Genomic DNA, 21,607 nt, shown 5'->3' with positions numbered 1-21,607 from the left:
TTGCTTTCATTAGTTTTGGCCGTATTGATCCTCGTTTGGGTGTGTTAAATTTCTCATGACCAATCTTACAATCCATTTATTAATTTATTTATTGATATTAGTCCATGACATGCCTTGCCATTATCCAAGTTAGCCCTTTATCCAACCGTCTCTAGATTGATTCCTTGTTTGCAGTTTCACATTCAGATTGTGTTGCCATTGATTGAGCAATAGAATGAGCGCCAAGATTCGGAAATATCATTATTCCCTGTTTAAGGTACGTATCGTAGCTGCGGCTCTTTGTTTATAGTTTAATATTCCACCCCCTGGTCCTTGCTATTTTTTGTAAAGTTGTTCAACTTCACTCTGCCATCGGATGGCAAAGAACTCGCGATGTATCACATAAAAGAGTGAACGCAATGAATCGTATTGTACGTTACCCACAGACGAATCAATTAAAATTGCAACTTTTGCACATATCGTTTTTAATGTTGAGAAGTTCTTCTCAACACTTAGCATAGAACATTCATACATGATGCGTAATCAATCGTCACAAATCATACTTACCTGACGAGGCAGTCCACCGCGATCACAAAGGCGGTTCTGCCTAGGCGAGGTTTAGTCATTGCACCCAGACTAAATTGACCCTAGCGATTATCCCAAATGTGGATAACTCGGTCGTGTAATTTCTGCTAGTGGGGACTGCGTTCGCGCTATCCCTTTTATATATTTGCTCACTACCAATATCTTGTTGGCTTACGAGTTGAGTCAATGAGCGGCCACGTTGCTTTCATTAGTTGTGGCCGTATTGATCCTCGTTTGGGTGTGTTATCTTTCTCATGACCAATCTTACAATCCATTTATTGATATTAGTCCATGACATGCCTTGCCATTATCCAAGTTATCCCTTTATCCAACCGTCTCTAGATTGATTCCTTGTTTGCAGTTTCACATTCAGATTGTGTTGCCATTGATTGAGCAATAGAATGAGCGCCAAGATTCGGAAATATCATTATTCCATGTTTAAGGTACGTATCGTAGCTGCGGCTCATTGTTTATAGTTTAATATACCACCCCCTGGTCCTTGCTATTTTTTGTAAAGTTGTTCAACTTCACTCTGCCATCGGATGGCAAAGAACTCGCGATGTATCACATAAAAGAGTGAACGCAATGAATCGTATTCCACGTTACCCACAGACGAATCAATTAAAATTGCAACTTTTGACCATATCGTTTTTAATGTTGAGAAGTTCTTCTCAACACTTAGCATAGAACATTCATTCATGATGCGTAACCAATCGTCACAAATCATACTTACCTGACGAGGCAGTCAACCGCGATCACAAAGGCGGTTCTGCCTAGGCGAGGTTTAGTCATTGCACCCAGACTAAATTGACCCTAGCGATTATCCCAAATGTGGATAACTCGGTCGTGTAGTTTCTGCTAGTGGGGACTGCGTTCGCGCTATCCCTTTTATATATTTGCTCACTACCAATATCTTGTTGGCTTACGAGTTAAGTCAATGAGCGGCCACGTTGCTTTCATTAGTTTTGGCCGTATTGATCCTCGTTTGGGTGTGTTAAATTTCTCATGACCAATCTTACAATCCATTTATTAATTTATTTATTGATATTAGTCCATGACATGCCTTGCCATTATCCAAGTTATCCCTTTATCCAACCGTCTCTAGATTGATTCCTTGTTTGCAGTTTCACATTCAGATTGTGTTGCCATTGATTGAGCAATAGAATGAGCGCCAAGATTCGGAAATATCATTATTCCATGTTTAAGGTACGTATCGTAGCTGCGGCTCATTGTTTATAGTTTAATATACCACCCCCTGGTCCTTGCTATTTTTTGTAAAGCTGTTCAACTTCACTCTGCCATCGGATGGCAAAGAACTCGCGATGTATCACATAAAAGAGTGAACGCAATGAATCGTATTCCACGTTACCCACAGACGAATCAATTAAAATTGCAACTTTTGCACATATCGTTTTTAATATTGAGAAGTTCTTCTCAACACTTAGCATAGAACATTCATTCATGATGCGTAACCAATCGTCACAAATCATACTTACCTGACGAGGCAGTCAACCGCGATCACAAAGGCGGTTCTGCCTAGGCGAGGTTTAGTCATTGCACCCAGACTAAATTGACCCTAGCGATTATCCCAAATGTGGATAACTCGGTCGTGTAGTTTCTGCTAGTGGGGACTGCGTTCGCGCTATCCCTTTTATATATTTGCTCACTACCAATATCTTGTTGGCTTACGAGTTAAGTCAATGAGCGGCCACGTTGCTTTCATTAGTTTTGGCCGTATTGATCCTCGTTTGGGTGTGTTAAATTTCTCATGACCAATCTTACAATCCATTTATTAATTTATTTATTGATATTAGTCCATGACATGCCTTGCCATTATCCAAGTTAGCCCTTTATCCAACCGTCTCTAGATTGATTCCTTGTTTGCAGTTTCACATTCAGATTGTGTTGCCATTGATTGAGCAATAGAATGAGCGCCAAGATTCGGAAATATCATTATTCCCTGTTTAAGGTACGTATCGTAGCTGCGGCTCTTTGTTTATAGTTTAATATTCCACCCCCTGGTCCTTGCTATTTTTTGTAAAGTTGTTCAACTTCACTCTGCCATCGGATGGCAAAGAACTCGCGATGTATCACATAAAAGAGTGAACGCAATGAATCGTATTGTACGTTACCCACAGACGAATCAATTAAAATTGCAACTTTTGCACATATCGTTTTTAATGTTGAGAAGTTCTTCTCAACACTTAGCATAGAACATTCATACATGATGCGTAATCAATCGTCACAAATCATACTTACCTGACGAGGCAGTCCACCGCGATCACAAAGGCGGTTCTGCCTAGGCGAGGTTTAGTCATTGCACCCAGACTAAATTGACCCTAGCGATTATCCCAAATGTGGATAACTCGGTCGTGTAATTTCTGCTAGTGGGGACTGCGTTCGCGCTATCCCTTTTATATATTTGCTCACTACCAATATCTTGTTGGCTTACGAGTTGAGTCAATGAGCGGCCACGTTGCTTTCATTAGTTGTGGCCGTATTGATCCTCGTTTGGGTGTGTTATCTTTCTCATGACCAATCTTACAATCCATTTATTGATATTAGTCCATGACATGCCTTGCCATTATCCAAGTTATCCCTTTATCCAACCGTCTCTAGATTGATTCCTTGTTTGCAGTTTCACATTCAGATTGTGTTGCCATTGATTGAGCAATAGAATGAGCGCCAAGATTCGGAAATATCATTATTCCATGTTTAAGGTACGTATCGTAGCTGCGGCTCATTGTTTATAGTTTAATATACCACCCCCTGGTCCTTGCTATTTTTTGTAAAGTTGTTCAACTTCACTCTGCCATCGGATGGCAAAGAACTCGCGATGTATCACATAAAAGAGTGAACGCAATGAATCGTATTCCACGTTACCCACAGACGAATCAATTAAAATTGCAACTTTTGCACATATCGTTTTTAATGTTGAGAAGTTCTTCTCAACACTTAGCATAGAACATTCATTCATGATGCGTAACCAATCGTCACAAATCATACTTACCTGACGAGGCAGTCAACCGCGATCACAAAGGCGGTTCTGCCTAGGCGAGGTTTAGTCATTGCACCCAGACTAAATTGACCCTAGCGATTATCCCAAATGTGGATAACTCGGTCGTGTAGTTTCTGCTAGTGGGGACTGCGTTCGCGCTATCCCTTTCATATATTTGCTCACTACCAATATCTTGTTGGCTTACGAGTTAAGTCAATGAGCGGCCACGTTGCTTTCATTAGTTTTGGCCGTATTGATCCTCGTTTGGGTGTGTTAAATTTCTCATGACCAATCTTACAATCCATTTATTGATTTATTTATTGATATTAGTCCATGACATGCCTTGCCATTATCCAAGTTAGCCCTTTATCCAACCGTCTCTAGATTGATTCCTTGTTTGAAGTTTCACATTCAGATTGTGTTGCCATTGATTGAGCAATAGAATGAGCGCCAAGATTCGGAAATATCATTATTCCCTGTTTAAGGTACGTATCGTAGCTGCGGCTCTTTGTTTATAGTTTAATATTCCACCCCCTGGTCCTTGCTATTTTTTGTAAAGTTGTTCAACTTCACTCTGCCATCGGATGGCAAAGAACTCGCGATGTATCACATAAAAGAGTGAACGCAATGAATCGTATTGTACGTTACCCACAGACGAATCAATTAAAATTGCAACTTTTGCACATATCGTTTTTAATGTTGAGAAGTTCTTCTCAACACTTAGCATAGAACATTCATACATGATGCGTAATCAATCGTCACAAATCATACTTACCTGACGAGGCAGTCCACCGCGATCACAAAGGCGGTTCTGCCTAGGCGAGGTTTAGTCATTGCACCCAGACTAAATTGACACTAGCGATTATCCCAAATGTGGATAACTCGGTCGTGTAATTTCTGCTAGTGGGGACTGCGTTCGCGCTATCCCTTTTATATATTTGCTCACTACCAATATCTTGTTGGCTTACGAGTTGAGTCAATGAGCGGCCACGTTGCTTTCATTAGTTGTGGCCGTATTGATCCTCGTTTGGGTGTGTTATCTTTCTCATGACCAATCTTACAATCCATTTATTGATATTAGTCCATGACATGCCTTGCCATTATCCAAGTTATCCCTTTATCCAACCGTCTCTAGATTGATTCCTTGTTTGCAGTTTCACATTCAGATTGTGTTGCCATTGATTGAGCAATAGAATGAGCGCCAAGATTCGGAAATATCATTATTCCCTGTTTAAGGTACTTATCGTAGCTGCGGCTCATTGTTTATAGTTTAATATTCCACCCCCTGGTCCTTGCTATTTTTTGTAAAGTTGTTCAACTTCACTCTGCCATCGGATGGCAAAGAACTCGCGATGTATCACATAAAAGAGTGAACGCAATGAATCGTATTCCACGTTACCCACAGACGAATCAATTAAAATTGCAACTTTTGCACATGTCGTTTTTAATGTTGAGAAGTTCTTCTCAACACTTAGCATAGAACATTCATTCATGATGCGTAACCAATCGTCACAAATCATACTTACCTGACGAGGCAGTCAACCGCGATCACAAAGGCGGTTCTGCCCAGGCGAGGTTTAGTCATTGCACCCAGACTAAATTTACCCTAGCGATTATCCCAAATGTGGATAACTCGGTCGTGTAATTTCTGCTAGTGGGGACTGCGTTCGCGCTATCCCTTTTATATATTTGCTCACTACCAATATCTTGTTGGCTTACGATTAAGTCAATGAGCGGCCACGTTGCTTTCATTAGTTGTGGCCGTATTGATCCTCGTTTGGGTGTGTTAAATTTCTCATGACCAATCTTACAATCCATTTATTAATTTATTTATTGATATTAGTCCATGACATGCCTTGCCATTATCCAAGTTAGCCCTTTATCCAACCGTCTCTAGATTGATTCCTTGTTTGCAGTTTCACATTCAGATTGTGTTGCCATTGATTGAGCAATAGAATGAGCGCCAAGATTCGGAAATATCATTATTCCCTGTTTAAGGTACGTATCGTAGCTGCGGCTCTTTGTTTATAGTTTAATATTCCACCCCCTGGTCCTTGCTATTTTTTGTAAAGTTGTTCAACTTCACTCTGCCATCGGATGGCAAAGAACTCGCGATGTATCACATAAAAGAGTGAACGCAATGAATCGTATTGTACGTTACCCACAGACGAATCAATTAAAATTGCAACTTTTGCACATATCGTTTTTAATGTTGAGAAGTTCTTCTCAACACTTAGCATAGAACATTCATACATGATGCGTAATCAATCGTCACAAATCATACTTACCTGACGAGGCAGTCCACCGCGATCACAAAGGCGGTTCTGCCTAGGCGAGGTTTAGTCATTGCACCCAGACTAAATTGACACTAGCGATTATCCCAAATGTGGATAACTCGGTCGTGTAATTTCTGCTAGTGGGGACTGCGTTCGCGCTATCCCTTTTATATATTTGCTCACTACCAATATCTTGTTGGCTTACGAGTTGAGTCAATGAGCGGCCACGTTGCTTTCATTAGTTGTGGCCGTATTGATCCTCGTTTGGGTGTGTTATCTTTCTCATGACCAATCTTACAATCCATTTATTGATATTAGTCCATGACATGCCTTGCCATTATCCAAGTTATCCCTTTATCCAACCGTCTCTAGATTGATTCCTTGTTTGCAGTTTCACATTCAGATTGTGTTGCCATTGATTGAGCAATAGAATGAGCGCCAAGATTCGGAAATATCATTATTCCCTGTTTAAGGTACTTATCGTAGCTGCGGCTCATTGTTTATAGTTTAATATTCCACCCCCTGGTCCTTGCTATTTTTTGTAAAGTTGTTCAACTTCACTCTGCCATCGGATGGCAAAGAACTCGCGATGTATCACATAAAAGAGTGAACGCAATGAATCGTATTCCACGTTACCCACAGACGAATCAATTAAAATTGCAACTTTTGCACATGTCGTTTTTAATGTTGAGAAGTTCTTCTCAACACTTAGCATAGAACATTCATTCATGATGCGTAACCAATCGTCACAAATCATACTTACCTGACGAGGCAGTCAACCGCGATCACAAAGGCGGTTCTGCCCAGGCGAGGTTTAGTCATTGCACCCAGACTAAATTTACCCTAGCGATTATCCCAAATGTGGATAACTCGGTCGTGTAATTTCTGCTAGTGGGGACTGCGTTCGCGCTATCCCTTTTATATATTTGCTCACTACCAATATCTTGTTGGCTTACGATTAAGTCAATGAGCGGCCACGTTGCTTTCATTAGTTGTGGCCGTATTGATCCTCGTTTGGGTGTGTTAAATTTCTCATGACCAATCTTACAATCCATTTATTAATTTATTTATTGATATTAGTCCATGACATGCCTTGCCATTATCCAAGTTAGCCCTTTATCCAACCGTCTCTAGATTGATTCCTTGTTTGCAGTTTCACATTCAGATTGTGTTGCCATTGATTGAGCAATAGAATGAGCGCCAAGATTCGGAAATATCATTATTCCCTGTTTAAGGTACGTATCGTAGCTGCGGCTCTTTGTTTATAGTTTAATATTCCACCCCCTGGTCCTTGCTATTTTTTGTAAAGTTGTTCAACTTCACTCTGCCATCGGATGGCAAAGAACTCGCGATGTATCACATAAAAGAGTGAACGCAATGAATCGTATTGTACGTTACCCACAGACGAATCAATTAAAATTGCAACTTTTGCACATATCGTTTTTAATGTTGAGAAGTTCTTCTCAACACTTAGCATAGAACATTCATACATGATGCGTAACCAATCGTCACAAATCATACTTACCTGACGAAGCAGTCAACCGCGATCACAAAGGCGGTTCTGCCTAGGCGAGGTATAGTCATTGCACCCAGACTAAATTGACCCTAGCGATTATCCCAAATGTGGATAACTCGGTCGTGTAATTTCTGCTAGTGGGGACTGCGTTCGCGCTATCCCTTTTATATATTTGCTCACTACCAATATCTTGTTGGCTTACGAGTTAAGTCAATGAGCGGCCACGTTGCTTTCATTAGTTGTGGCCGTATTGATCCTCGTTTGGGTGTGTTATCTTTCTCATGACCAATCTTACAATCCATTTATTGATATTAGTCCATGACATGCCTTGCCATTATCCAAGTTATCCCTTTATCCAACCGTCTCTAGATTGATTCCTTGTTTGCAGTTTCACATTCAGATTGTGTTGCCATTGATTGAGCAATAGAATGAGCGCCAAGATTCGGAAATATCATTATTCCCTGTTTAAGGTACTTATCGTAGCTGCGGCTCATTGTTTATAGTTTAATATTCCACCCCCTGGTCCTTGGTATTTTTTGTAAAGTTGTTCAACTTCACTCTGCCATCGGATGGCAAAGAACTCGCGATGTATCACATAAAAGAGTGAACGCAATGAATCGTATTCCACGTTACCCACAGACGAATCAATTAAAATTGCAACTTTTGCACATGTCGTTTTTAATGTTGAGAAGTTCTTCTCAACACTTAGCATAGAACATTCATTCATGATGCGTAACCAATCGTCACAAATCATACTTACCTGACGAGGCAGTCAACCGCGATCACAAAGGCGGTTCTGCCTAGGCGAGGTTTAGTCATTGCACCCAGACTAAATTGACCCTACCGATTATCCCAAATGTGGATAACTCGGTCGTGTAATTTCTGCTAGTGGGGACTGCGTTCGCGCTATCCCTTTTATATATTTGCTCACTACCAATATCCTGTTGGCTTACGGGTTAAGTCAATGAGCGGCCACGTTGCTTTCATTAGTTGTGGCCGTATTGATCCTCGTTTGGGTGTGTTAAATTTCTCATGACCAATCTTACAATCCATTTATTAATTTATTTATTGATATTAGTCCATGACATGCCTTGCCATTATCCAAGTTAGCCCTTTATCCAACCGTCTCTAGATTTATTCCTTGTTTGCAGTTTCACATTCAGATTGTGTTGCCATTGATTGAGCAATAGAATGAGCGCCAAGATTCGGAAATATCATTATTCCCTGTTTAAGGTACGTATCGTAACTGCGGCTCTTTGTTTATAGTTTAATATTCCACCCCCTGGTCCTGCTATTTTTTGTAAAGTTGTTCAACTTCACTCTGCCATCGGATGGCAAAGAACTCGCGATGTATCACATAAAAGAGTGAACGCAATGAATCGTATTCCACGTTACCCACAGACGAATCAATTAAAATTGCAACTTTTGCACATATCGTTTTTAATGTTGAGAAGTTATTCTCAACACTTAGCATAGAACATTCATTCATGATGCGTAACCAATCGTCACAAATCATACTTACCTGACGAGGCAGTCAACCGCGATCACAAAGGCGGTTCTGCCTAGGCGAGGTTTAGTCATTGCACCCAGACTAAATTGACCCTAGCGATTATCCCAAATGTGGATAACTCGGTCGTGTAATTTCTGCTAGTGGGGACTGCGTTCGCGCTATGCCTTTTATATATTTGCTCACTACCAATATCTTGTTGGCTTACGAGTTGAGTCAATGAGCGGCCACGTTGCTTTCATTAGTTGTGGCCGTATTGATCCTCGTTTGGGTGTGTTATCTTTCTCATGACCAATGTTACAATCCATTTATTGATATTAGTCCATGACATGCCTTGCCATTATCCAAGTTATCCCTTTATCCAACCGTCTCTAGATTGATTCCTTGTTTGCAGTTTCACATTCAGATTGTGTTGCCATTGATTGAGCAATAGAATGAGCGCCAAGATTCGGAAATATCATTATTCCATGTTTAAGGTACGTATCGTAGCTGCGGCTCATTGTTTATAGTTTAATATACCACCCCCTGGTCCTTGCTATTTTTTGTAAAGCTGTTCAACTTCACTCTGCCATCGGATGGCAAAGAACTCGCGATGTATCACATAAAAGAGTGAACGCAATGAATCGTATTCCACGTTACCCACAGACGAATCAATTAAAATTGCAACTTTTGCACATATCGTTTTTAATATTGAGAAGTTCTTCTCAACACTTAGCATAGAACATTCATTCATGATGCGTAACCAATCGTCACAAATCATACTTACCTGACGAGGCAGTCAACCGCGATCACAAAGGCGGTTCTGCCTAGGCGAGGTTTAGTCATTGCACCCAGACTAAATTGACCCTAGCGATTATCCCAAATGTGGATAACTCGGTCGTGTAGTTTCTGCTAGTGGGGACTGCGTTCGCGCTATCCCTTTTATATATTTGCTCACTACCAATATCTTGTTGGCTTACGAGTTAAGTCAATGAGCGGCCACGTTGCTTTCATTAGTTTTGGCCGTATTGATCCTCGTTTGGGTGTGTTAAATTTCTCATGACCAATCTTACAATCCATTTATTAATTTATTTATTGATATTAGTCCATGACATGCCTTGCCATTATCCAAGTTAGCCCTTTATCCAACCGTCTCTAGATTGATTCCTTGTTTGCAGTTTCACATTCAGATTGTGTTGCCATTGATTGAGCAATAGAATGAGCGCCAAGATTCGGAAATATCATTATTCCCTGTTTAAGGTACGTATCGTAGCTGCGGCTCTTTGTTTATAGTTTAATATTCCACCCCCTGGTCCTTGCTATTTTTTGTAAAGTTGTTCAACTTCACTCTGCCATCGGATGGCAAAGAACTCGCGATGTATCACATAAAAGAGTGAACGCAATGAATCGTATTGTACGTTACCCACAGACGAATCAATTAAAATTGCAACTTTTGCACATATCGTTTTTAATGTTGAGAAGTTCTTCTCAACACTTAGCATAGAACATTCATACATGATGCGTAATCAGTCGTCACAAATCATACTTACCTGACGAGGCAGTCCACCGCGATCACAAAGGCGGTTCTGCCTAGGCGAGGTTTAGTCATTGCACCCAGACTAAATTGACCCTAGCGATTATCCCAAATGTGGATAACTCGGTCGTGTAATTTCTGCTAGTGGGGACTGCGTTCGCGCTATCCCTTTTATATATTTGCTCACTACCAATATCTTGTTGGCTTACGAGTTGAGTCAATGAGCGGCCACGTTGCTTTCATTAGTTGTGGCCGTATTGATCCTCGTTTGGGTGTGTTATCTTTCTCATGACCAATCTTACAATCCATTTATTGATATTAGTCCATGACATGCCTTGCCATTATCCAAGTTAGCCCTTTATCCAACCGTCTCTAGATTGATTCCTTGTTTGCAGTTTCACATTCAGATTGTGTTGCCATTGATTGAGCAATAGAATGAGCGCCAAGATTCGGAAATATCATTATTCCCTGTTTAAGGTACGTATCGTAGCTGCGGCTCTTTGTTTATAGTTTAATATTCCACCCCCTGGTCCTTGCTATTTTTTGTAAAGTTGTTCAACTTCACTCTGCCATCGGATGGCAAAGAACTCGCGATGTATCACATAAAAGAGTGAACGCAATGAATCGTATTCCACGTTACCCACAGACGAATCAATTAAAATTGCAACTTTTGCACATATCGTTTTTAATGTTGAGAAGTTCTTCTCAACACTTAGCATAGAACATTCATTCATGATGCGTAACCAATCGTCACAAATCATACTTACCTGACGAGGCAGTCAACCGCGATCACAAAGGCGGTTCTGCCTAGGCGAGGTTTAGTCATTGCACCCAGACTAAATTGACCCTAGCGATTATCCCAAATGTGGATAACTCGGTCGTGTAATTTCTGCTAGTGGGGACTGCGTTCGCGCTATCCCTTTTATATATTTGCTCACTACCAATATCTTGTTGGCTTACGAGTTAAGTCAATGAGCGGCCACGTTGCTTTCATTAGTTGTGGCCGTATTGATCCTCGTTTGGGTGTGTTAAATTTCTCATGACCAATCTTACAATCCATTTATTAATTTATTTATTGATATTAGTCCATGACATGCCTTGCCATTATCAAAGTTAGCCCTTTATCCAACCGTCTCTAGATTGATTCCTTGTTTGCAGTTTCACATTCAGATTGTGTTGCCATTGATTGAGCAATAGAATGAGCGCCAAGATTCGGAAATATCATTATTCCCTGTTTAAGGTACGTATCGTAGCTGCGGCTCTTTGTTTATAGTTTAATATTCCACCCCCTGGTCCTTGCTATTTTTTGTAAAGTTGTTCAACTTCACTCTGCCATCGGATGGCAAAGAACTCGCGATGTATCACATAAAAGAGTGAACGCAATGAATCGTATTGTACGTTACCCACAGACGAATCAATTAAAATTGCAACTTTTGCACATGTCGTTTTTAATGTTGAGAAGTTCTTCTCAACACTTAGCATAGAACATTCATTCATGATGCGTAACCAATCGTCACAAATCATACTTACCTGACGAGGCAGTCAACCGCGATCTCAAAGGCGGTTCTGCCTAGGCGAGGTTTAGTCATTGCACCCAGACTAAATTGACCCTAGCGATTATCCCAAATGTGGATAACTCGGTCGTGTAGTTTCTGCTAGTGGGGACTGCGTTCGCGCTATCCCTTTTATATATTTGCTCACTACCAATATCTTGTTGGCTTACGAGTTAAGTCAACGAGCGGCCACGTTGCTTTCATTAGTTTTGGCCGTATTGATCCTCGTTTGGGTGTGTTAAATTTCTCATGACCAATCTTACAATCCATTTATTAATTTATTTATTGATATTAGTCCATGACATGCCTTGCCATTATCCAAGTTAGCCCTTTATCCAACCGTCTCTAGATTGATTCCTTGTTTGCAGTTTCACATTCAGATTGTGTTGCCATTGATTGAGCAATAGAATGAGCGCCAAGATTCGGAAATATCATTATTCCCTGTTTAAGGTACGTATCGTAGCTGCGGCTCTTTGTTTATAGTTTAATATTCCACCCCCTGGTCCTTGCTATTTTTTGTAAAGTTGTTCAACTTCACACTGCCATCGGATGGCAAAGAACTCGCGATGTATCACATAAAAGAGTGAACGCAATGAATCGTATTGTACGTTACCCACAGACGAATCAATTAAAATTGCAACTTTTGCACATATCGTTTTTAATGTTGAGAAGTTCTTCTCAACACTTAGCATAGAACATTCATACATGATGCGTAATCAATCGTCACAAATCATACTTACCTGACGAGGCAGTCCACCGCGATCACAAAGGCGGTTCTGCCTAGGCGAGGTTTAGTCATTGCACCCAGACTAAATTGACCCTAGCGATTATCCCAAATGTGGATAACTCGGTCGTGTAATTTCTGCTAGTGGGGACTGCGTTCGCGCTATCCCTTTTATATATTTGCTCACTACCAATATCTTGTTGGCTTACGAGTTGAGTCAATGAGCGGCCACGTTGCTTTCATTAGTTGTGGCCGTATTGATCCTCGTTTGGGTGTGTTATCTTTCTCATGACCAATCTTACAATCCATTTATTGATATTAGTCCATGACATGCCTTGCCATTATCCAAGTTATCCCTTTATCCAACCGTCTCTAGATTGATTCCTTGTTTGCAGTTTCACATTCAGATTGTGTTGCCATTGATTGAGCAATAGAATGAGCGCCAAGATTCGGAAATATCATTATTCCCTGTTTAAGGTACTTATCGTAGCTGCGGCTCATTGTTTATAGTTTAATATTCCACCCCCTGGTCCTTGCTATTTTTTGTAAAGTTGTTCAACTTCACTCTGCCATCGGATGGCAAAGAACTCGCGATGTATCACATAAAAGAGTGAACGCAATGAATCGTATTCCACGTTACCCACAGACGAATCAATTAAAATTGCAACTTTTGCACATGTCGTTTTTAATGTTGAGAAGTTCTTCTCAACACTTAGCATAGAACATTCATTCATGATGCGTAACCAATCGTCACAAATCATACTTACCTGACGAGGCAGTCAACCGCGATCACAAAGGCGGTTCTGCCCAGGCGAGGTTTAGTCATTGCACCCAGACTAAATTTACCCTAGCGATTATCCCAAATGTGGATAACTCGGTCGTGTAATTTCTGCTAGTGGGGACTGCGTTCGCGCTATCCCTTTTATATATTTGCTCACTACCAATATCTTGTTGGCTTACGAGTTAAGTCAATGAGCGGCCACGTTGCTTTCATTAGTTGTGGCCGTATTGATCCTCGTTTGGGTGTGTTAAATTTCTCATGACCAATCTTACAATCCATTTATTAATTTATTTATTGATATTAGTCCATGACATGCCTTGTCATTATCCAAGTTAGCCCTTTATCCAACCGTCTCTAGATTGATTCCTTGTTTGCAGTTTCACATTCAGATTGTGTTGCCATTGATTGAGCAATAGAATGAGCGCCAAGATTCGGAAATATCATTATTCCCTGTTTAAGGTACGTATCGTAGCTGCGGCTCTTTGTTTATAGTTTAATATTCCACCCCCTGGTCCTGCTATTTTTTGTAAAGTTGTTCAACTTCACTCTGCCATCGGATGGCAAAGAACTCGCGATGTATCACATAAAAGAGTGAACGCAATGAATCGTATTCCACGTTACCCACAGACGAATCAATTAAAATTGCAACTTTTGCACATATCGTTTTTAATGTTGAGAAGTTCTTCTCAACACTTAGCATAGAACATTCATTCATGATGCGTAACCAATCGTCACAAATCATACTTACCTGACGAGGCAGTCAACCGCGATCACAAAGGCGGTTTTGCCTAGGCGAGGTTTAGTCATTGCACCCAGACTAAATTGACCCTAGCGATTATCCCAAATGTGGATAACTCGGTCGTGTAATTTCTGCTAGTGGGGACTGCGTTCGCGCTATCCCTTTTATATATTTGCTCACTACCAATATCTTGTTGGCTTACGAGTTAAGTCAATGAGCGGCCACGTTGCTTTCATTAGTTGTGGCCGTATTGATCCTCGTTTGGGTGTGTTATCTTTCTCATGACCAATCTTACAATCCATTTATTGATATTAGTCCATGACATGCCTTGCCATTATCCAAGTTATCCCTTTATCCAACCGTCTCTAGATTGATTCCTTGTTTGCAGTTTCACATTCAGATTGTGTTGCCATTGATTGAGCAATAGAATGAGCGCCAAGATTCGGAAATATCATTATTCCATGTTTAAGGTACGTATCGTAGCTGCGGCTCATTGTTTATAGTTTAATATACCCCCACCCTTGTTGGCTTACGAGTTAAGTCAATGAGCGGCCACGTTGCTTTCATTAGTTGTGGCCGTATTGATCCTCGTTTGGGTGTGTTATCTTTCTCATGACCAATCTTACAATCCATTTATTGATATTAGTCCATGACATGCCTTGCCATTATCCAAGTTATCCCTTTATCCAACCGTCTCTAGATTGATTCCATGTTTGCAGTTTCACATTCAGATTGTGTTGCCATTGATTGAGCAATAGAATGAGCGCCAAGATTCGGAAATATCATTATTCCCTGTTTAAGGTACGTATCGTAGCTGCGGCTCATTGTTTATAGTTTAATATTCCACCCCCTGGTCCTTGCTATTTTTTGTAAAGTTGTTCAACTTCACTCTGCCATCGGATGGCAAAGAACTCGCGATGTATCACATAAAAGAGTGAACGCAATGAATCGTATTCCACGTTACCCACAGACGAATCAATTAAAATTGCAACTTTTGCACATATCGTTTTTAATGTTGAGAAGTTCTTCTCAACACTTAGCATAGAACATTCATTCATGATGCGTAACCAATCGTCACAAATCATACTTACCTGACGAGGCAGTCAACCGCGATCACAAAGGCGGTTCTGCCTAGACGAGGTTTAGTCATTGCACCCAGACTAAATTGACCCTAGCGATTATCCCAAATGTGGATAACTCGGTCGTGTAATTTCTGCTAGTGGGGACTGCGTTCGCGCTATCCCTTTTATATATTTGCTCACTACCAATATCTTGTTGGCTTACGAGTTAAGTCAATGAGCGGCCACGTTGCTTTCATTAGTTGTGGCCGTATTGATCCTCGTTTGGGTGTGTTAAATTTCTCATGACCAATCTTACAATCCATTTATTAATTTATTTATTGATATTAGTCCATGACATGCCTTGCCATTATCCAAGTTAGCCCTTTATCCAACCGTCTCTAGATTGATTCCTTGTTTGCAGTTTCACATTCAGATTGTGTTGCCATTGATTGAGCAATAGAATGAGCGCCAAGATTCGGAAATATCATTATTCCCTGTTTAAGGTACGTATCGTAGCTGCGGCTCTTTGTTTATAGTTTAATATTCCACCCCCTGGTCCTTGCTATTTTTTGTAAAGTTGTTCAACTTCACTCTGCCATCGGATGGCAAAGAACTCGCGATGTATCACATAAAAGAGTGAACGCAATGAATCGTATTCCACGTTACCCACAGACGAATCAATTAAAATTGCAACTTTTGCACATGTCGTTTTTAATGTTGAGAAGTTCTTCTCAACACTTAGCATAGAACATTCATTCATGATGCGTAACCAATCGTCACAAATCATACTTACCTGACGAGGCAGTCAACCGCGATCACAAAGGCGGTTCTGCCTAGGCGAGGTTTAGTCATTGCACCCAGACTAAATTGACCCTAGCGATTATCCCAAATGTGGATAACTCGGTCGTGTAATTTCTGCTAGTGGGGACTGCGTTCGCGCTATCCCTTTTATATATTTGCTCACTACCAATATCTTGTTGGCTTACGAGTTAAGTCAATGAGCGGCCACGTTGCTTTCATTAGTTGTGGCCGTATTGATCCTCGTTTGGGTGTGTTATCTTTCTCATGACCAATCTTACAATCCATTTATTGATATTAGTCCATGACATGCCTTGCCATTATCCAAGTTATCCCTTTATCCAACCGTCTCTAGATTGATTCCTTGTTTGCAGTTTCACATTCAGATTGTGTTGCCATTGATTGAGCAATAGAATGAGCGCCAAGATTCGGAAATATCATTATTCCATGTTTAAGGTACGTATCGTAGCTGCGGCTCATTGTTTATAGTTTAATATACCACCCCCTGGTCCTTGCTATTTTTTGTAAAGTTGTTCAACTTCACTCTGCCATCGGATGGCAAAGAACTCGCGATGTATCACATAAAAGAGTGAACGCAATGAATCGTATTCCACGTTACCCACAGACGAATCAATTAAAATTGCAACTTTTGCACATATCGTTTTTAATGTTGAGAAGTTCTTCTCAACACTTAGCATAGAACATTCATTCATGATGCGTAACCAATCGTCACAAATCATACTTACCTGACGAGGCAGTCAACCGCGATCACAAAGGCGGTTCTGCCTAGGCGAGGTTTAGTCATTGCACCCAGACTAAATTGACCCTAGCGATTATCCCAAATGTGGATAACTCGGTCGTGTAATTTCTGCTAGTGGGGACTGCGTTCGCGCTATCCCTTTTATATATTTGCTCACTACCAATATCTTGTTGGCTTACGAGTTAAGTCAATGAGCGGCCACGTTGCTTTCATTAGTTGTGGCCGTATTGATCCTCGTTTGGGTGTGTTAAATTTCTCATGACCAATCTTACAATCCATTTATTAATTTATTTATTGATATTAGTCCATGACATGCCTTGCCATTATCCAAGTTAGCCCTTTATCCAACCGTCTCTAGATTGATTCCTTGTTTGCAGTTTCACATTCAGATTGTGTTGCCATTGATTGAGCAATAGAATGAGCGCCAAGATTCGGAAATATCATTATTCCCTGTTTAAGGTACGTATCGTAGCTGCGGCTCTTTGTTTATAGTTTAATATTCCACCCCCTGGTCCTGCTATTTTTTGTAAAGTTGTTCAACTTCACTCTGCCATCGGATGGCAAAGAACTCGCGATGTATCACATAAAAGAGTGAACGCAATGAATCGTATTCCACGTTACCCACAGACGAATCAATTAAAATTGCAACTTTTGCACATATCGTTTTTAATGTTGAGAAGTTCTTCTCAACACTTAGCATAGAACATTCATTCATGATGCGTAACCAATCGTCACAAATCATACTTACCTGACGAGGCAGTCAACCGCGATCACAAAGGCGGTTCTGCCTAGGCGAGGTTTAGTCATTGCACCCAGACTAAATTGACCCTAGCGATTATCCCAAATGTGGATAACTCGGTCGTGTAATTTCTGCTAGTGGGGACTGCGTTCGCGCTATCCCTTTTATATATTTGCTCACTACCAATATCTTGTTGGCTTACGAGTTAAGTCAATGAGCGGCCACGTTGCTTTCATTAGTTGTGGCCGTATTGATCCTCGTTTGGGTGTGTTAAATTTCTCATGACCAATCTTACAATCCATTTATTAATTTATTTATTGATATTAGTCCATGACATGCCTTGCCATTATCCAAGTTAGCCCTTTATCCAACCGTCTCTAGATTGATTCCTTGTTTGCAGTTTCACATTCAGATTGTGTTGCCATTGATTGAGCAATAGAATGAGCGCCAAGATTCGGAAATATCATTATTCCCTGTTTAAGGTACGTATCGTAGCTGCGGCTCTTTGTTTATAGTTTAATATTCCACCCCCTGGTCCTTGCTATTTTTTGTAAAGTTGTTCAACTTCACTCTGCCATCGGATGGCAAAGAACTCGCGATGTATCACATAAAAGAGTGAACGCAATGAATCGTATTCCACGTTACCCACAGACGAATCAATTAAAATTGCAACTTTTGCACATGTCGTTTTTAATGTTGAGAAGTTCTTCTCAACACTTAGCATAGAACATTCATTCATGATGCGTAACCAATCGTCACAAATCATACTTACCTGACGAGGCAGTCAACCGCGATCACAAAGGCGGTTCTGCCTAGGCGAGGTTTAGTCATTGCACCCAGACTAAATTGACCCTAGCGATTATCCCAAATGTGGATAACTCGGTCGTGTAATTTCTGTTAGTGGGGACTGCGTTCGCGCTACCCCTTTTATATATTTGCTCACTACCAATATCTTGTTGGCTTACGAGTTAAGTCAATGAGCGGCCACGTTGCTTTCATTAGTTGTGGCCGTATTGATCCTCGTTTGGGTGTGTTAAATTTCTCATGACCAATCTTACAATCCATTTATTAATTTATTTATTGATATTAGTCCATGACATGCCTTGCCATTATCCAAGTTAGCCCTTTATCCAACCGTCTCTAGATTGATTCCTTGTTTGCAGTTTCACATTCAGATTGTGTTGCCATTGATTGAGCAATAGAATGAGCGCCAAGATTCGGAAATATCATTACTCCCTGTTTAAGGTACGTATCGTAGCTGCGGCTCTTTGTTTATAGTTTAATATTCCACCCCCTGGTCCTGCTATTTTTTGTAAAGTTGTTCAACTTCACTCTGCCATCGGATGGCAAAGAACTCGCGATGTATCACATAAAAGAGTGAACGCAATGAATCGTATTCCACGTTACCCACAGACGAATCAATTAAAATTGCAACTTTTGCACATATCGTTTTTAATGTTGAGAAGTTCTTCTCAACACTTAGCATAGAACATTCATTCATGATGCGTAACCAATCGTCACAAATCATACTTACCTGACGAGGCAGTCCACCGCGATCACAAAGGCGGTTCTGCCTAGGCGAGGTTTAGTCATTGCACCCAGACTAAATTGACCCTAGCGATTATCCCAAATGTGGATAACTCGGTCGTGTAATTTCTGCTAGTGGGGACTGCGTTCGCGCTATCCCTTTTATATATTTGCTCACTACCAATATCTTGTTGGCTTACGAGTTGAGTCAATGAGCGGCCACGTTGCTTTCATTAGTTGTGGCCGTATTGATCCTCGTTTGGGTGTGTTATCTTTCTCATGACCAATCTTACAATCCATTTATTGATATTAGTCCATGACATGCCTTGCCATTATCCAAGTTATCCCTTTATCCAACCGTCTCTAGATTGATTCCTTGTTTGCAGTTTCACATTCAGATTGTGTTGCCATTGATTGAGCAATAGAATGAGCGCTAAGATTCGGAAATATCATTATTCCATGTTTAAGGTACGTATCGTAGCTGCGGCTCATTGTTTATAGTTTAATATACCACCCCCTGGTCCTTGCTATTTTTTGTAAAGTTGTTCAACTTCACTCTGCCATCGGATGGCAAAGAACTCGCGATGTATCACATAAAAGAGTGAACGCAATGAATCGTATTCCACGTTACCCACAGACGAATCAATTAAAATTGCAACTTTTGCACATATCGTTTTTAATGTTGAGAAGTTCTTCTCAACACTTAGCATAGAACATTCATTCATGATGCGTAACCAATCGTCACAAATCATACTTACCTGACGAGGCAGTCAACCGCGTTCACAAAGGCGGTTCTGCCTAGGCGAGGTTTAGTCATTGCACCCAGACTAAATTGACCCTAGCGATTATCCCAAATGTGGATAACTCGGTCGTGTAATTTCTGCTAGTGGGGACTGCGTTCGCGCTATCCCTTTTATATATTTGCTCACTACCAATATCTTGTTGGCTTACGAGTTAAGTCAATGAGCGGCCACGTTGCTTTCATTAGTTGTGGCCGTATTGATCCTCGTTTGGGTGTGTTATCTTTCTCATGACCAATCTTACAATCCATTTATTGATATTAGTCCATGACATGCCTTGCCATTATCCAAGTTATCCCTTTATCCAACCGTCTCTAGATTGATTCCTTGTTTGCAGTTTCACATTCAGATTGTGTTGCCATTGATTGAGCAATAGAATGAGCGCCAAGATTCGGAAATATCATTACTCCCTGTTTAAGGTACGTATCGTAGCTGCGGCTCTTTGTTTATAGTTTAATATTCCACCCCCTGGTCCTGCTATTTTTTGTAAAGTTGTTCAACTTCACTCTGCCATCGGATGGCAAAGAACTCGCGATGTATCACATAAAAGAGTGAACGCAATGAATCGTATTCCACGTTACCCACAGACGAATCAATTAAAATTGCAACTTTTGCACATATCGTTTTTAATGTTGAGAAGTTCTTCTCAACACTTAGCATAGAACATTCATTCATGATGCGTAACCAATCGTCACAAATCATACTTACCTGACGAGGCAGTCCACCGCGATCACAAAGGCGGTTCTGCCTAGGCGAGGTTTAGTCATTGCACCCAGACTAAATTGACCCTAGCGATTATCCCAAATGTGGATAACTCGGTCGTGTAATTTCTGCTAGTGGGGACTGCGTTCGCGCTATCCCTTTTATATATTTGCTCACTACCAATATCTTGTTGGCTTACGAGTTGAGTCAATGAGCGGCCACGTTGCTTTCATTAGTTGTGGCCGTATTGATCCTCGTTTGGGTGTGTTATCTTTCTCATGACCAATCTTACAATCCATTTATTGATATTAGTCCATGACATGCCTTGCCATTATCCAAGTTATCCCTTTATCCAACCGTCTCTAGATTGATTCCTTGTTTGCAGTTTCACATTCAGATTGTGTTGCCATTGATTGAGCAATAGAATGAGCGCTAAGATTCGGAAATATCATTATTCCATGTTTAAGGTACGTATCGTAGCTGCGGCTCATTGTTTATAGTTTAATATACCACCCCCTGGTCCTTGCTATTTTTTGTAAAGTTGTTCAACTTCACTCTGCCATCGGATGGCAAAGAACTCGCGATGTATCACATAAAAGAGTGAACGCAATGAATCGTATTCCACGTTACCCACAGACGAATCAATTAAAATTGCAACTTTTGCACATATCGTTTTTAATGTTGAGAAGTTCTTCTCAACACTTAGCATAGAACATTCATTCATGATGCGTAACCAATCGTCACAAATCATACTTACCTGACGAGGCAGTCAACCGCGTTCACAAAGGCGGTTCTGCCTAGGCGAGGTTTAGTCATTGCACCCAGACTAAATTGACCCTAGCGATTATCCCAAATGTGGATAACTCGGTCGTGTAATTTCTGCTAGTGGGGACTGCGTTCGCGCTATCCCTTTTATATATTTGCTCACTACCAATATCTTGTTGGCTTACGAGTTAAGTCAATGAGCGGCCACGTTGCTTTCATTAGTTGTGGCCGTATTGATCCTCGTTTGGGTGTGTTAAATTTCTCATGACCAATCTTACAATCCA

The 21,607-nt window shown here is 40.8% G+C and overlaps 28 non-coding genes across 28 annotated transcripts; all 28 read left to right on the top strand.

The window, feature by feature from the left end:
* The first annotated feature begins 538 nt into the window (after positions 1–538).
* Positions 539–701, top strand: LOC144424044 (U1 spliceosomal RNA). Its single transcript, XR_013476408.1, has one exon. It is a non-coding gene; the product is annotated as a U1 spliceosomal RNA (small nuclear RNA).
* Positions 702–1,289: 588 nt separating this feature from the next.
* LOC144424167 (U1 spliceosomal RNA) lies at positions 1,290–1,452 on the top strand. Its single transcript, XR_013476531.1, has one exon. It is a non-coding gene; the product is annotated as a U1 spliceosomal RNA (small nuclear RNA).
* A 600-nt stretch (positions 1,453–2,052) lies between these two features.
* LOC144424165 (U1 spliceosomal RNA) lies at positions 2,053–2,215 on the top strand. The gene has a single exon (XR_013476529.1). It is a non-coding gene; the product is annotated as a U1 spliceosomal RNA (small nuclear RNA).
* A 600-nt stretch (positions 2,216–2,815) lies between these two features.
* On the top strand, positions 2,816–2,978 carry LOC144424043 (U1 spliceosomal RNA). The gene has a single exon (XR_013476407.1). It is a non-coding gene; the product is annotated as a U1 spliceosomal RNA (small nuclear RNA).
* Positions 2,979–3,566: 588 nt separating this feature from the next.
* On the top strand, positions 3,567–3,729 carry LOC144424164 (U1 spliceosomal RNA). The gene has a single exon (XR_013476528.1). It is a non-coding gene; the product is annotated as a U1 spliceosomal RNA (small nuclear RNA).
* Positions 3,730–4,329: 600 nt separating this feature from the next.
* Positions 4,330–4,492, top strand: LOC144423189 (U1 spliceosomal RNA). The gene has a single exon (XR_013475683.1). It is a non-coding gene; the product is annotated as a U1 spliceosomal RNA (small nuclear RNA).
* A 588-nt stretch (positions 4,493–5,080) lies between these two features.
* On the top strand, positions 5,081–5,243 carry LOC144423088 (U1 spliceosomal RNA). The gene has a single exon (XR_013475584.1). It is a non-coding gene; the product is annotated as a U1 spliceosomal RNA (small nuclear RNA).
* A 599-nt stretch (positions 5,244–5,842) lies between these two features.
* On the top strand, positions 5,843–6,005 carry LOC144423188 (U1 spliceosomal RNA). The gene has a single exon (XR_013475682.1). It is a non-coding gene; the product is annotated as a U1 spliceosomal RNA (small nuclear RNA).
* A 588-nt stretch (positions 6,006–6,593) lies between these two features.
* LOC144423087 (U1 spliceosomal RNA) lies at positions 6,594–6,756 on the top strand. Its single transcript, XR_013475583.1, has one exon. It is a non-coding gene; the product is annotated as a U1 spliceosomal RNA (small nuclear RNA).
* A 599-nt stretch (positions 6,757–7,355) lies between these two features.
* On the top strand, positions 7,356–7,518 carry LOC144424153 (U1 spliceosomal RNA). Its single transcript, XR_013476517.1, has one exon. It is a non-coding gene; the product is annotated as a U1 spliceosomal RNA (small nuclear RNA).
* Positions 7,519–8,106: 588 nt separating this feature from the next.
* LOC144423076 (U1 spliceosomal RNA) lies at positions 8,107–8,269 on the top strand. The gene has a single exon (XR_013475573.1). It is a non-coding gene; the product is annotated as a U1 spliceosomal RNA (small nuclear RNA).
* A 599-nt stretch (positions 8,270–8,868) lies between these two features.
* Positions 8,869–9,032, top strand: LOC144423184 (U1 spliceosomal RNA). Its single transcript, XR_013475678.1, has one exon. It is a non-coding gene; the product is annotated as a U1 spliceosomal RNA (small nuclear RNA).
* A 587-nt stretch (positions 9,033–9,619) lies between these two features.
* Positions 9,620–9,782, top strand: LOC144424163 (U1 spliceosomal RNA). Its single transcript, XR_013476527.1, has one exon. It is a non-coding gene; the product is annotated as a U1 spliceosomal RNA (small nuclear RNA).
* A 600-nt stretch (positions 9,783–10,382) lies between these two features.
* Positions 10,383–10,545, top strand: LOC144424042 (U1 spliceosomal RNA). The gene has a single exon (XR_013476406.1). It is a non-coding gene; the product is annotated as a U1 spliceosomal RNA (small nuclear RNA).
* A 588-nt stretch (positions 10,546–11,133) lies between these two features.
* On the top strand, positions 11,134–11,296 carry LOC144423880 (U1 spliceosomal RNA). The gene has a single exon (XR_013476246.1). It is a non-coding gene; the product is annotated as a U1 spliceosomal RNA (small nuclear RNA).
* A 600-nt stretch (positions 11,297–11,896) lies between these two features.
* LOC144423187 (U1 spliceosomal RNA) lies at positions 11,897–12,059 on the top strand. The gene has a single exon (XR_013475681.1). It is a non-coding gene; the product is annotated as a U1 spliceosomal RNA (small nuclear RNA).
* A 600-nt stretch (positions 12,060–12,659) lies between these two features.
* LOC144424041 (U1 spliceosomal RNA) lies at positions 12,660–12,822 on the top strand. The gene has a single exon (XR_013476405.1). It is a non-coding gene; the product is annotated as a U1 spliceosomal RNA (small nuclear RNA).
* Positions 12,823–13,410: 588 nt separating this feature from the next.
* Positions 13,411–13,573, top strand: LOC144423085 (U1 spliceosomal RNA). Its single transcript, XR_013475582.1, has one exon. It is a non-coding gene; the product is annotated as a U1 spliceosomal RNA (small nuclear RNA).
* Positions 13,574–14,172: 599 nt separating this feature from the next.
* LOC144424066 (U1 spliceosomal RNA) lies at positions 14,173–14,335 on the top strand. The gene has a single exon (XR_013476430.1). It is a non-coding gene; the product is annotated as a U1 spliceosomal RNA (small nuclear RNA).
* A 919-nt stretch (positions 14,336–15,254) lies between these two features.
* Positions 15,255–15,417, top strand: LOC144423113 (U1 spliceosomal RNA). The gene has a single exon (XR_013475607.1). It is a non-coding gene; the product is annotated as a U1 spliceosomal RNA (small nuclear RNA).
* Positions 15,418–16,017: 600 nt separating this feature from the next.
* Positions 16,018–16,180, top strand: LOC144423879 (U1 spliceosomal RNA). Its single transcript, XR_013476245.1, has one exon. It is a non-coding gene; the product is annotated as a U1 spliceosomal RNA (small nuclear RNA).
* A 588-nt stretch (positions 16,181–16,768) lies between these two features.
* LOC144423878 (U1 spliceosomal RNA) lies at positions 16,769–16,931 on the top strand. The gene has a single exon (XR_013476244.1). It is a non-coding gene; the product is annotated as a U1 spliceosomal RNA (small nuclear RNA).
* Positions 16,932–17,530: 599 nt separating this feature from the next.
* Positions 17,531–17,693, top strand: LOC144423876 (U1 spliceosomal RNA). The gene has a single exon (XR_013476242.1). It is a non-coding gene; the product is annotated as a U1 spliceosomal RNA (small nuclear RNA).
* Positions 17,694–18,293: 600 nt separating this feature from the next.
* Positions 18,294–18,456, top strand: LOC144424121 (U1 spliceosomal RNA). Its single transcript, XR_013476485.1, has one exon. It is a non-coding gene; the product is annotated as a U1 spliceosomal RNA (small nuclear RNA).
* Positions 18,457–19,055: 599 nt separating this feature from the next.
* On the top strand, positions 19,056–19,218 carry LOC144424040 (U1 spliceosomal RNA). Its single transcript, XR_013476404.1, has one exon. It is a non-coding gene; the product is annotated as a U1 spliceosomal RNA (small nuclear RNA).
* Positions 19,219–19,806: 588 nt separating this feature from the next.
* On the top strand, positions 19,807–19,969 carry LOC144424194 (U1 spliceosomal RNA). The gene has a single exon (XR_013476558.1). It is a non-coding gene; the product is annotated as a U1 spliceosomal RNA (small nuclear RNA).
* Positions 19,970–20,556: 587 nt separating this feature from the next.
* LOC144424039 (U1 spliceosomal RNA) lies at positions 20,557–20,719 on the top strand. Its single transcript, XR_013476403.1, has one exon. It is a non-coding gene; the product is annotated as a U1 spliceosomal RNA (small nuclear RNA).
* Positions 20,720–21,307: 588 nt separating this feature from the next.
* Positions 21,308–21,470, top strand: LOC144424193 (U1 spliceosomal RNA). Its single transcript, XR_013476557.1, has one exon. It is a non-coding gene; the product is annotated as a U1 spliceosomal RNA (small nuclear RNA).
* Positions 21,471–21,607: the final 137 nt, after the last annotated feature.

This window comes from Styela clava, chromosome 5 (genome assembly GCF_964204865.1).
Source record: "Styela clava chromosome 5, kaStyClav1.hap1.2, whole genome shotgun sequence".
Classification (NCBI taxonomy): Eukaryota; Metazoa; Chordata; class Ascidiacea; order Stolidobranchia; family Styelidae; genus Styela; species Styela clava.
Note: the sequence above shows the minus strand (reverse complement) of the source record. Positions and strands in the feature narration are given on the sequence as shown.